Source organism: Gorilla gorilla, chromosome 1 (genome assembly GCF_029281585.2).
Source record: "Gorilla gorilla gorilla isolate KB3781 chromosome 1, NHGRI_mGorGor1-v2.1_pri, whole genome shotgun sequence".
NCBI classification, from domain to species: Eukaryota; Metazoa; Chordata; class Mammalia; order Primates; family Hominidae; genus Gorilla; species Gorilla gorilla.
Genome location: NC_073224.2, coordinates 144,609,587 through 144,621,698, shown reverse-complemented (window position 1 = coordinate 144,621,698; position 12,112 = coordinate 144,609,587).

The following is a 12,112-nucleotide window of genomic DNA, read 5'->3' as shown; positions in this document are numbered from 1 at the left end:
TTTGTCTATATATCCTATCATACTCTAAGTTCCTTGAAGGCAGAAAGCACATAGGGTTGTCAGATTTAGCAAATAAAAATACAGGACTCCTAAATGTATTTTCCAGACAAACAACAAATAATTTTTAGTATAAGTAGTCCCATAATTGGATATTTGAATATGGAACATACATATTTGAATATTTGAGTATAGAAAATACTTATACTAAAAATTATTCATTATGCCATTCAAATTTAACTGGTTATTCTATATTTTATCTGGCAATCCTACGAACATATATTGTGCTTATTGTATTCCTGGAGCCTAGCACAGTTCTAATCATCTAGGAAGTACTCCATAAATGTTTATGGAATGAATAAATTTATTCTAGATGCTGGTGATATAGCAGTGAATGAAAACAAAAGTCTTTGCCATCTTGGAGATTACATTCTAGTGGGTGAATACAGATGATAAATAAGTAAGTAAAATATATAGTATGTCAATGTTGGTAAGAGGTATGGAGGAAAATAAAGGAGAAAAAAGGACATAATATGGAACTAATTTTTTTTCTCTTCAAACTTGCTCTGTGTTCATTTGTTCTCATCTCAGCTGATGGCAATTCTATTTTTCCAGTTGCTTGGATCAAAACTCTGGAAGTCATCCTTCCTCTTTCTCTTCTATCCCTCATCCAACCTGTCAGGAAATTTTTTTTAACCTTCAAAATATATCCAGAATCTGACCACTCATCACTACCTCTGCTGGTAGCTCCTTGTTCCAAGCCAGCATCATCTCTTGCCTGGGTTATTGCAATAGTATTCAAGACGGTGGCTTTTCTTCTGCTCTTGTCCTTTTATATCCCATTTTCAACACTGCAATCAGACCAAGTCTTTTAAAATGTAAGTCAGATCATACCATTTTTCTCTTTAAAACTCTCCTGTGGGTCCCCACTTTTTTCATTCTAAAAGACAAGGTCCTTAAAATAGTTATCATGTTTCTTCATGAGAATCCTTATTCCAACCCCTATTCCCCGTCCTCCTTCTGTTACTTCTCTGACCTCTCCTCCAAAAACTATATCGATCTAAGATGACCAAGTAACTATCTTGGTTTGCCATGGATGCTCCTGCTTTACCACTGAAAGTCACACATCTAAGGACACCCCTGAGTCCCTGGCAAACTTGGACAGTTGCTCACCCTACAAACCACTGTAGCCATGGATGCCTTTTTACTGATCCTCAGGCATGTCAGACACACTCACTCCTACCTTTGGCCTTGGCATTTGTTCTGCCCGTTTGGAAAGCTCTTCCCCTTGCATCTGCATGGCTAATTTCCTTACTACCTTCAAAATTTTGTTCTGATGTTATTCTCACTAAAGCTTGCCCTGAACATGCTATTTCCAATTACAACTCTTTTCTCATCCCCTCTGAACAGTGTCACTAATATCCCTTACCCTGTTCTAGTCTTCTATGCATAGCATTTATATACGTCTAACACACTGTATAATTATTAATGCATTTATGTTTATTATTTGTTTGTTTCCCCATGCTAGACTGCAAGCCTCATCAATGCAGGAATCTTGTTTGGTTTGCTGTTTTGTCCTGAGCACCTAGGACAGTACTTGCCTCATACAGGTGCTGGATTAATATTTGGTGAATTAAACTGAAGAGGGATTGGAGGTTGTTTGGGGTGGAGGGAATTAAAATGATAGATAATGGTCACAGAAGAAGGTGATATTGGAGAGAACCTGCTTTGTGAATCTAGGGGAAGAAACAGGGAGAGGGAATGGTGAGTGCAAATGTCATGGGGCAGGAATGTGCCTGGCCTGCCTGGGAAGAGTGATGAGGCAGTAGGGCTAGAGCAGAGCAAACACAAGGTAGTGGTAGGAGGTGGTATAGGAGAGGGGATGGTGTTTCAAATTATGTAGCACAAAGATCATAAGAATCCTTTGGATTTTATTGTGCACAAAATAAGAATCCAATTGGACAATTTGGTGGATGGAGATTGGTGACTTGATCTGGATCTGATTCAGCATTAACAGTTCACCTGGTCACTGTGTTGACCAAAGACTATAGGAAACAAGGGCCGAAGCAGGGAGAGCAGTCATGAAACTGAAATGAAGACAGAGAGATGCTGTTGGTTCAGACAAGATCAGTAGCTGAGGAGGTAGCAAGAAATGGCCAGATTCTGGATGTACTTTGAATTAAAGCCAACAGGAAATGTTGATGAACTGAATGTGGGATGTGAGAAAAACAGGAGTCAGGAATAATTTATAGTTTGTTTTTAAGTAAACTTTTTCTTCAAATATAGCATGCATGCAGAAAAATGCCCAAAGCATAAATATGTAGCTTGGGGAATTTTTCTTTTATTATTATACTTTAAGTTTTAGGGTACATGTGCACATTGTGCAGGTTAGTTACATATGTATACATGTGCCACGCTGGTGCGCTGCACCCAGTAACTCGTCATCTAGCATCAGGTATATCTCCCAATGCTATCCCTCCCCCCTCCCCCCACCCCACAACAGTCCCCAGAGTGTGATGTTCCTCTTCCTGTGTCCATGTGATCTCATTGTTCAATTCCCACCTATGAGTGAGAATATGCGGTGTTTGGTTTTTTGTTCTTGCGATAGTTTACTGAGAATGATGATTTCCAATTTCATCCATGTCCCTACAAAGGACATGAACTCATCATTTTTTATGGCTGCATAGTATTCCATGGTATATATGTGCCACATTTTCTTAATCCAGTCTATCATTGTTGGATATTTGGGTTAGTTAAAAGTCTTTGCTGTTGTGAATAGTGCCGCAATAAACATATGTGTGCATGTGTCTTTATAGCAGCATGATTTATAGTCCTTTGGGTATATACCCAGTAATGGGATGGCTGGGTCAAATGGTATTTCTAGTTCTAGATCCCTGAGGAATCGCCACACTGACTTCCACAATGGTTGAACTAGTTTACAGTCCCACCAACAGTGTAAAAGTGTTCCTATTTCTCCACATCCTCTCCAGCACCTGTTGTTTCCTGACTTTTTAATGATTGCCATTCTAACTGGTGTGAGATGGTATCTCATTGTGGTTTTGATTTGCATTTCTCTGATGGCCAGTGATGATGAGCATTTTTTCATGTGTTTTTTGGCTGCATAAATGTCTTCTTTTGAGAAGTGTCTGTTCATGTCCTTTGCCCACTTTTTGATGGGGTTGTTTGTTTTTTTCTTGTAAATTTGTTTGAGTTCATTGTAGATTCTGGATATTAGCTCTTTGTCAGATGAGTAGGTTGCAAAAATTTTCTCCCATTTTGTAGGTTGCCTGTTCACTCTGATGGTAGTTTCTTTTGCTGTACAGAAGCTCTTTAGTTTAATTAGATCCCATTTGTCAATTTTGTCTTTTGTTGCCATTGCTTTTGGTGTTTTAGACATGAAGTCCTTGCCCGTGCCTATGTCCTGAATGGTATTGCCTAGGTTTTCTTCAGGGTTTTTATGGTTTTAGGTCTAATGTTTAAGTCTTTAATCCATCTTGAATTTATTTTTGTATAAGGTGTCAGGAAGGGATCCAGTTTCAGCTTTCTACATATGGCTAGCCAGTTTTCCCAGCACCATTTATTAAATAGGGAATCCTTTCCCCATTTCTTGTTTTTCTCAGGTTTGTCAAAGATCAGATATTGTAGATATGTGGCATTATTTCTGAGGGCTCTCTTCTGTTCCACTGATCTATATCTCTGTTTTGGTACCAGTACCATGCTGTTTTGGTTACTGTAGCCTTGTAGTATAGTTTGAAGTCAGGTAGTGTGATGCCTCCAGCTTTGTTCTTTTGGCTTAGGATTGACTTGGCAATGCGGGCTCTTTTTTGGTTCCATATGAACTTTCAAGTAGTTTTTTCCAATTCTGTGAAGAAAGTCATTGGTAGCTTGATGGGGATGGCATTGAATCTATAAATTACCTTGGGCAGTATGGCCATTTTCACGATATTGATTCTTCCTACCCATGAGCATGGAATGTTCTTCCATTTGTTTGTATCCTCTTTTATTTCATTGAGCAGTGGTTTGTAGTTCTCCTTGAAGAGGTCCTTCACATCCCTTGTAAGTTGGATTCCTAGGTATTTTATTCTCTTTGAAGCAATTGTGAATGGGAGTTCACTCATGATTTGGCTCTCTGTTTGTCTGTTGTTGGTGTATAAGAATGCTTGTGATTTTTGTACATTGATTTTGTATCCTGAGACTTTGCTGAAGTTGCTTATCAGCTTAAGGAGATTTTGGGCTGAGACAATGGGGTTTTCTAGATACACAATCATGTCGTCTGCAAACAGGGACAATTTGACTTCCTGTTTTCCTAATTGAATACCCTTCATTTCCTTCTCCTGCCTAATTGCCCTGGCCAGAACTTCCAACACTATATTGAATAGGAGTGGTGAGAGAGGGCATCCCTGTCTTGTGCCAGTTTTCAAAGGGAATGCTTTCAGTTTTTGCCCATTCAGTATGATATTGGCTGTGGGTTTGTCATAGATAGCTCTTATTATTTTGAAATACGTCCCATCAATACCTAATTTATTGAGAGTTTTTAGCATGAAGCGTTGTTGAATTTTGTCAAAGGCCTTTTCTGCATCTATTGAGATAATCATGTGGTTTTTGTCTTTGGCTCTGTTTATATGCTAGATTACATTTATTGATTTGAGTATATTGAACCAGCCTTGCATCCCAGGGATGAAGCCCACTTGATCATGGTGGATAAGCTTTTTGATGTGCTGCTGGATTCGTTTTGCCAGTATTTTATTGAGGATTTTTGCATCAATGTCCATCATTTAGATATTGGTCTAAAATTCTCTTTTTTGGTTGTATCTCTGCCAGGCTTTGGTATTAGAATGATGCTGGCCTCATAAAATGAGTTAGGGAGGATTCCCTCTTTTTCTATTGATTGGAATAGTTTCAGAAGGAATGGTACCAGTTCCTCCTTGTACCTCTGGTAGAATTCGGCTGTGAATCCATCTGGTCCTGGACTCTTTTTGGTTGGTAAGCTATTCATTATTGCCACAATTTCAGATCCTGTTATTGGTCTATTCAGAGATTCAACTTCTTCCTGGTTTAGTCTTGGGAGAGTGTATGTGTCGAGGAATTTATCCATTTCTTCTAGATTTTCTAGTTTATTTGCATAGAGGTGTTTGTAGTATTCTCTGATGGTAGTTTGTATTTCTGTGGGATCGGTGGTGATATCCCCTTTATCATTTTTTATTGCGTCTATTTGATTCTTCTCTCTTTTTTTCTTTATTAGTCTTGCTAGTGGTCTATCTATTTTGTTGATCCTTTCAAAAAACCAGCTCCTGGATTCATTAATTTTTTGAAGGGTTTTTTATGTCTCTATTTCCTTCAGTTCTGCTCTGATTTTAGTTATTTCTTGCCTTCTGCTAGCTTTTGAATGTGTTTGCTCTTGCTTTTCTAGTTCTTTTAATTGTGATGTTAGGGTGTCAATTTTGGATCTTTCCTGCTTTCTCTTGTGGCCATTTAGTGCTATAAATTTCCCTCTACACACTGCTTTGAATGTGTCCCAGAGATTCTGGTATGTTGTGTCTTTGTTCTCGTTGGTTTCAAAGAACATCTTTATTTCTGCCTTCATTTTGTTATGTATCCAGTAGTCATTCAGGAGCAGGTTGTTCAGTTTCCATGTAGTTGAGCAGTTTTGAGTGAGATTCTTAATCCTGAGTTCTAGTTTGATTGCACTGTGGTCTGAGAGATAGTTTGTTATAATTTCTGTTCTTTTACATTTGCTGAGGAGAGCTTTACTTCCAAGTATGTGGTCAATTTTGGAATAGGTGTGGTGTGGTGCTGAAAATAATGTATATTCTGTTGCTTTGGGGTGGAGAGTTCTGTAGATGTCTATTAGGTCTGCTTGGTGCAGAGCTGAGTTCAATTCCTGGGTATCCTTGTTGAGTTTCTGTCTTGTTGATCTGTCTAATGTTGACAGTGCGGTGTTAAAGTCTCCCATTATTATTGTGTGGGAGTCTAAGTCTCTTTGTAGGTCACTCAGGACTTGCTTTATGAATCTGGGTGCTCCTGTATTGGGTGCGTATATATTTAGGATAGTTAGCTCTTCTTGTTGAATTGATCCCTTACCATTATGTAATGGCCTTCTTTGTCTCTTTTGATCTTTATTGGTTTAAAGTCTGTTTCATCAGAGACTAGGATTGCAACCCCTGCCTTTTTTTGTTTTCCATTTGCTTGGTAGATCTTCCTCCATCCTTTTATTTTGAGCCTATGTGTGTCTCTGCACGTGAGATGGGTTTCCTGAATACAGCACAGTGATGGGTCTTGACTCTTTACCCAATTTGCCAGTCTGTGTCTTTTAATTAGAGCATTTAGTCCATTTACATTTAAAGTTAATATTGTTATGTGTGAATTTGATCCTGTCATGATGATGTTAGCTGGTTATTTTGCTCGTTAGTTGATGCAGTTTCTTCCTAGTCTCCATGGTCTTTACATTTTGGCATGATTTTGCAGCAGCTGGTACCGGTTGTTCCTTTCCATGTTTAGTGCTTCCTTCAGGAGCTCTTTTAGGGCAGGCCTGGTGGTGACAAAATCTCTCAGCATTTGCTTGTCTGTAAAGTATTTTATTTCTCCTTCTCTTATGAAGCTTAGTTTGGCTGGATATGAAATTCTGGGCTGAAAATTCTTTTCTTTAAGAATGTTGAATATTGGCCCCCACTCTCTTCTGGCTTGTAGAGTTTCTGCCGAGAGATCCGCTGTTAGTCTGATGGGCTTCCCTTTGAGGGTAACCTGACCTTTCTCTCTGGCTGCCTTTAACATTTTTTCCTTCATTTCAACTTTGGTGAATCTGACAATTATGCGTCTTGGAGTTGCTCTTCTCGAGGAGTATCTTTGTGGTGTTCTCTGTATTTCCTGAATCTGAACGTTGGCCTGCCTTGCTAGATTGGGGAAGTTCTCCTGGATAATATCCTGCAGAGTGTTTTCCAACTTGGTTCCATTCTCCCTGTCACGTGCAGGTACACCAATCAGACGTAGATTTGGTCTTTTCACATAGTCCCATATTTCTTGGAGGCTTTGCTCATTTCTTTTTATTCTTTTTTCTCTAAACTTCCTTTCTTGCTTCATTTCATTCATTTCATCTTCCATCGCTGATACCCTTTCTTCCAGTTGATCGCATCAGCTCCTGAGGCTTCTGCATTCTTCACGTAGTTCTCGAGCCTTGGTTTTCAGCTCTATCAGCTCCTTTAAGCACTTCTCTGTATTGGTTATTCTAGTTATACATTCTTCTAAATTTTTTTTAAAGTTTTCAACTTCTTTGCCTTTGGGTTGAATGTCCTCCCGTAGCTCAGAGTAATTTGATCGTCTGAAGCCTTCTTTTCTCAGCTCGTCAAAGTCGTTCTCCATCCAGCTTTGTTCCATTGCTGGTGAGGAACTGTGTTCCTTTGGAGGAGGAGAGGCACTCTGCTTTTTAGAGTTTCCAGTTTTTCTGTTCTGTTTTTTCCCCATCTTTGTGGTTTTAACTACTTTTGGTCTTTGATGATGGTGATGTACAGATGGGTTTTTGGTGTGGATGTCCTTTCTGTTTGTTAGTTTTCCTTCTAACAGACAGGACCCTCAGCTGCAGGTCTGTTGGACTACCCTGCCGTGTGAGGTGTCAGTGTGCCCCTGCTGGGGGGTGCCTCCCAGTTAGGCTGCTCGGGGGTCACGGGTCAGGGACGCACTTGAGGAGGCAGTCTGCCCATTCTCAGATCTCCAGCTGCATGCTGGGAGAATCACTGCTCTCTTCAAAGCTGTCAGACAGGGACATTTAAGTCTGCAGAGGTTACTGCTGTCTTTTTGTTTGTCTGTGCCCTGCCCCCAGAGGTGGAGCTTACAGAGGCAGGCAGGCCTCCTTGAGCTGTGGTAGGCTCCACCCAGTTCGAGCTTCCCGGCTGCTTTGTTTACCTAAGCAAGCCTGGGCAATGGCGGATGCCCCTCCCCCAGCCTCGCTGTCACCTTGCAGTTAGATCTCAGACTGCTGTGCTAGCAATCAGCGAGACTCCGTGGGCGTAGGACCCTCCGAGCCAGGTGTGGGATATAATCTCATGGTGCGCCATTTTGTCAGAAAAGCGCAGTATTAGGGTGGGAGTGACCCGATTTTCCAGGTGCCGTCTGTCACCCCTTTCTTTGACTAGGAAAGGGAACTCCCTGACCCCTTGCGCTTCCTGAGTGAGGCAATGCCTCTCCTGCTTCGGCTCGCGCACGGTGCGCGCACCCACTGACCTGCGCCCACTGTCTGGCACTCTCTAGTGAGATGAACCCAGTACCTCAGATGGAAATGCAGAAATCACCCGTCTTCTGCGTCGCTCACGCTGGGAGCTCTAGACCGGAGCTGTTCCTATTCGGCCATCTTGGCTCCTCCGGGAATTTTTCATAAAGGTAAAACATTCATGTAATCACCTCCTCCTGCAAGACATAGAACATTGCCAGCTCCCAAGCTGCCCTGCCTGTGCTGCCTCCTGGTCATCATCCCTCTTTTCCCAAGTCACCACTGCCACTGGCTTTTCCCACTAAGACAACGTGGCCTATATCCACAAGTTTTGATATGTTATGTTATTATCATTCAGTTCAAAATATTTTCTAATTTCCATTGTGATTTCTTCTTTGACCAATTTCCAAATATTTGTGGGATGTTCTAGTTATCATTTTTGTTACTGGTTTCTAGCTTAATTCTACTGAGGTCAGAGAATACATTAATGGTTTCAATATTTTGAAATTTGTTTGAACTTGGGGACTTGTTTTATAGCCCAGCATATGGTCAGTCCTGACAAGTGTCCCATGTTCCCTTATTAGATGCATAATTTTTTATATATTAACTAAGTCAAGTTTATTAATGATACCTTCTAGTTGATCATTTAATAAGTAACTGAGAAAAATGTGTTAAAGTATCCACTATCATTGTGGATTTATCTCTTCGTACTTTTAGATGTCAATATTTGCTGCACATTTTTTGGGAGAATACAAATCTGAAATTATCTTATCTTTCTGGTAGATTAATTTTTAAACACCGTTATCAAATCTCCTTTTTTATTTTTGATAGTAGTGTTTACATATCTCTCCTTCCATTCTTTTACTGTCAACCTTTCTGTGTCCTTATACTTAAGATATGCTTATTTAGGCAACATATGGTTGAATTTTTATTTTTTCTTTGAGTTGGATAAACTTTGTCTTTCAATTGAAGCATTTAGTCCATTACATTTAATGTAATTACTGATATATTTGGAATTATATTTATTGGCTATAACAACATGCATTCTTTACTTAATAGAGTCTAATATAAATTAATAGTTTTATCACTTCTCAGACAATGCTAGGATTGAAGAACATATTAACTTCATTTATTTCCTTTGTCTGTTTGAGTTATTGCTGTCATACATTTTAATGATACATGTATTTTAAACTCCATAAAATATTATTATTACTTTGTAGTCAATAGCCATTTATATTTATACTCATATTTACCTCTCTGTTGCTCCTCATTCCTCTCTGCAATTTTGTCTTTCCAGCTGGGATCATTTCCTTTCTGTCTAAAGAACTCCCATCAGTATTTCTTTTAGTGTGGATCTGCTGACAAAAATCTGTATTATCTACAAAATCTTGTATTAAATTGGAAAGGTATTCACTGGATATAGATTGCTGAGTTGCCAATAATTTCTTTCAGCACTTCAAGATGTTATTCTATTTTCTTCTGGCTTCCATGGTTTCTGTTGAGAACTTAGTTGTCATTGTAGTTCCTTTGAAGGCAATTTGCTTTTTTATCTGGCTGTTCTTATGGTTTATTATTTGTTTTTGTCGTTTGGCAATTTCACTGTGAAGTGACTAGTAATGTATTTATCCTGCTGAGGTTTAACATCTTTTATCTGTTTTGGAAAATTCGCAGACATTTTCTCTTTAAATATTTGTTTTGCCACCATTTCCTCTCTAATTCTCTTCTGGGGCCTCAAGAACACTTATGTTAGGATTCTGCCATCTCCCGTGTATCTCTTGTACTCTTCTCTATATTTTTATTTTTTCTCTTCATGCTCTGGTCTGAGTATTTTCTTCTGAGATATCTTACAGTACTAATCTTTTCACCTGTGTTTCGTCTACTATTAAACTCATCTATTGAATTGTTAGCTTTATTATATTTTTTTCAGTTCTAGCATTTTCACCTGATTTTTTAAAGATTCCATTTGGCGAAGCTTTCTTGTCCTCTATTTTTTGAACATTTGAATCCAAATTTGATAACTCTATTTTTGCATCATCTCTGGCCCTGTTTCTATTGTCTTTTTACTTTTTGTCCTGTTTCTTGGTACGTTTGGCATTTTTAAAGTTGAGTGCCAGACATTTTGTATGAAAAACTGTAGAAGCTGTAGATGACTCCTCTAGAGGTTCTACTTTATACAATGGTAGGCAGCTAGAATAAGGGCAAAGAAACTCAATCTCAATCTAATCAGTGTATGACTGAAAAGAGATTCGGTTTTAGAATTTATAAGGCTCTAGGGTCATCCACCAGGGCTCAATCTGCAGGCTGGGTAATCTTGGGCAAGTTACTTAATATTTCTATTCATCAAATTTCTCAAGAATCACACAGGAAAAATAATAGTACTTTCCTCATAGGGTTAGAAGATTAAACAAATTAATATAGAAAAAGTACTTAGAATAGTGCCTGGTCAATATAGTGGTCAATTAGTGTTTGCTAGTGTATTTTTTTTTTTTTTTGAGACAGGATCTTGCTCTGTTGCCCAGGCTGGAGTGCAGTGGCACAATCACAGCTCACTGCAACCTCGACCTCCTGGGCTCAAGTGATTCTCCCACTTTAGCCTCCCAAATAGTTGGGACCACAGGTGTGCCACTACAACAGGCTAATTTTTAAATTTTTTTGTAGAGATGGTGTCTTGTTTTGTTGCTCAGGCTGATCTCAAACTCCTGGCCAGCCTCAAGTGATCCTCTTGCCTTGGCCTCCCAAAGTGCTAGGATTACAGGCTATACTGTTCCCTGCCTAGTGTAGCTATTTATTTGTGCCCTGATCAGACAAAAACTTAAGGCCAAAATCTCTCTCATTGCCTGCCTTTAACAAATATTAATTGGGATAGCAGCTAATGGAATTCAATGTGTGGAGAAAGGTCAGATTTTGTTAAAAGATAGACTCAGAAAATAGAGTGGAATTATAAAACTTAAAAGCTCTTGCTGTATTGAAAATAGGGCCAAATAGGTCATGCAGGCATCTTGGTGCTGGTCCATGGTTATCCCAGATAATTTCCTATATGCAATTCAGTCAGTTTGTATACTGCTAGATGGAGTTTCAGGGCACAATTCTTCCCCTCTGGAGTGGATTTTGAGGACTCTTCAATTGCTTGCCTTCTGTCCCTGGAGTGGGAATGAGGAATTGTTAAAGGAAGCAAGGCTCAAGAAGAAGAAGTGAATAACCGTAGTTCTCTCTCCATTCTATCTCTCAGGCTTTCTTTACCCCCTTTTGGAATGGTGAATTCTTAATCAAGACTCCAGGAATGATGTTCTATCAAACTGAGAATTAGACACAATTTCATTAGAGAAGTTCCCAACCGATGTTTCTTTCTCAGTCTTGTAAGAATCATCCTGGTAGGATCATTCGAGTTTGATGAGATTCAAGGTACATGATTATGCCACAGATACTGTACGTGAAGCAATCTGTGTTTTGACTGGTGATAAATTGATAATCACCTACCTGGTTAAGCCAGTCCACAGAGAGGCAGTCAATATTGTGAAACTTCAATAAAGTCGGCTGTCAATGCAATAGATATTGCAGGTGAACTCCTTGATCTCTCATTGTAATCCTTAGAATCTCTGTTATCCATCACTCTATAATACATTCGTTTAGCAGGGAAATAGGCCTCTAAAATCTTACCATCAAAGTAAGCCTCAACAATAACGTTTTTAAATCTGACACACAAGTCTCGACAACCATCAGAACACTATTTAGCTATCAAATTTAGTGAGGTGATGTAAATTTACAGAAGGATGGCAAGAGATGGCAAAGTGTTCCCCTTTCTTTTATGGAACAATACAAAAGTTTTAGAGGTATCCTTTTGCACTCCGCTTACCAATCAGGCATTTGAGTAGCAGGTTTTGGTATTAAGCTTTCCCTTTCCCTGACAGATCAAAA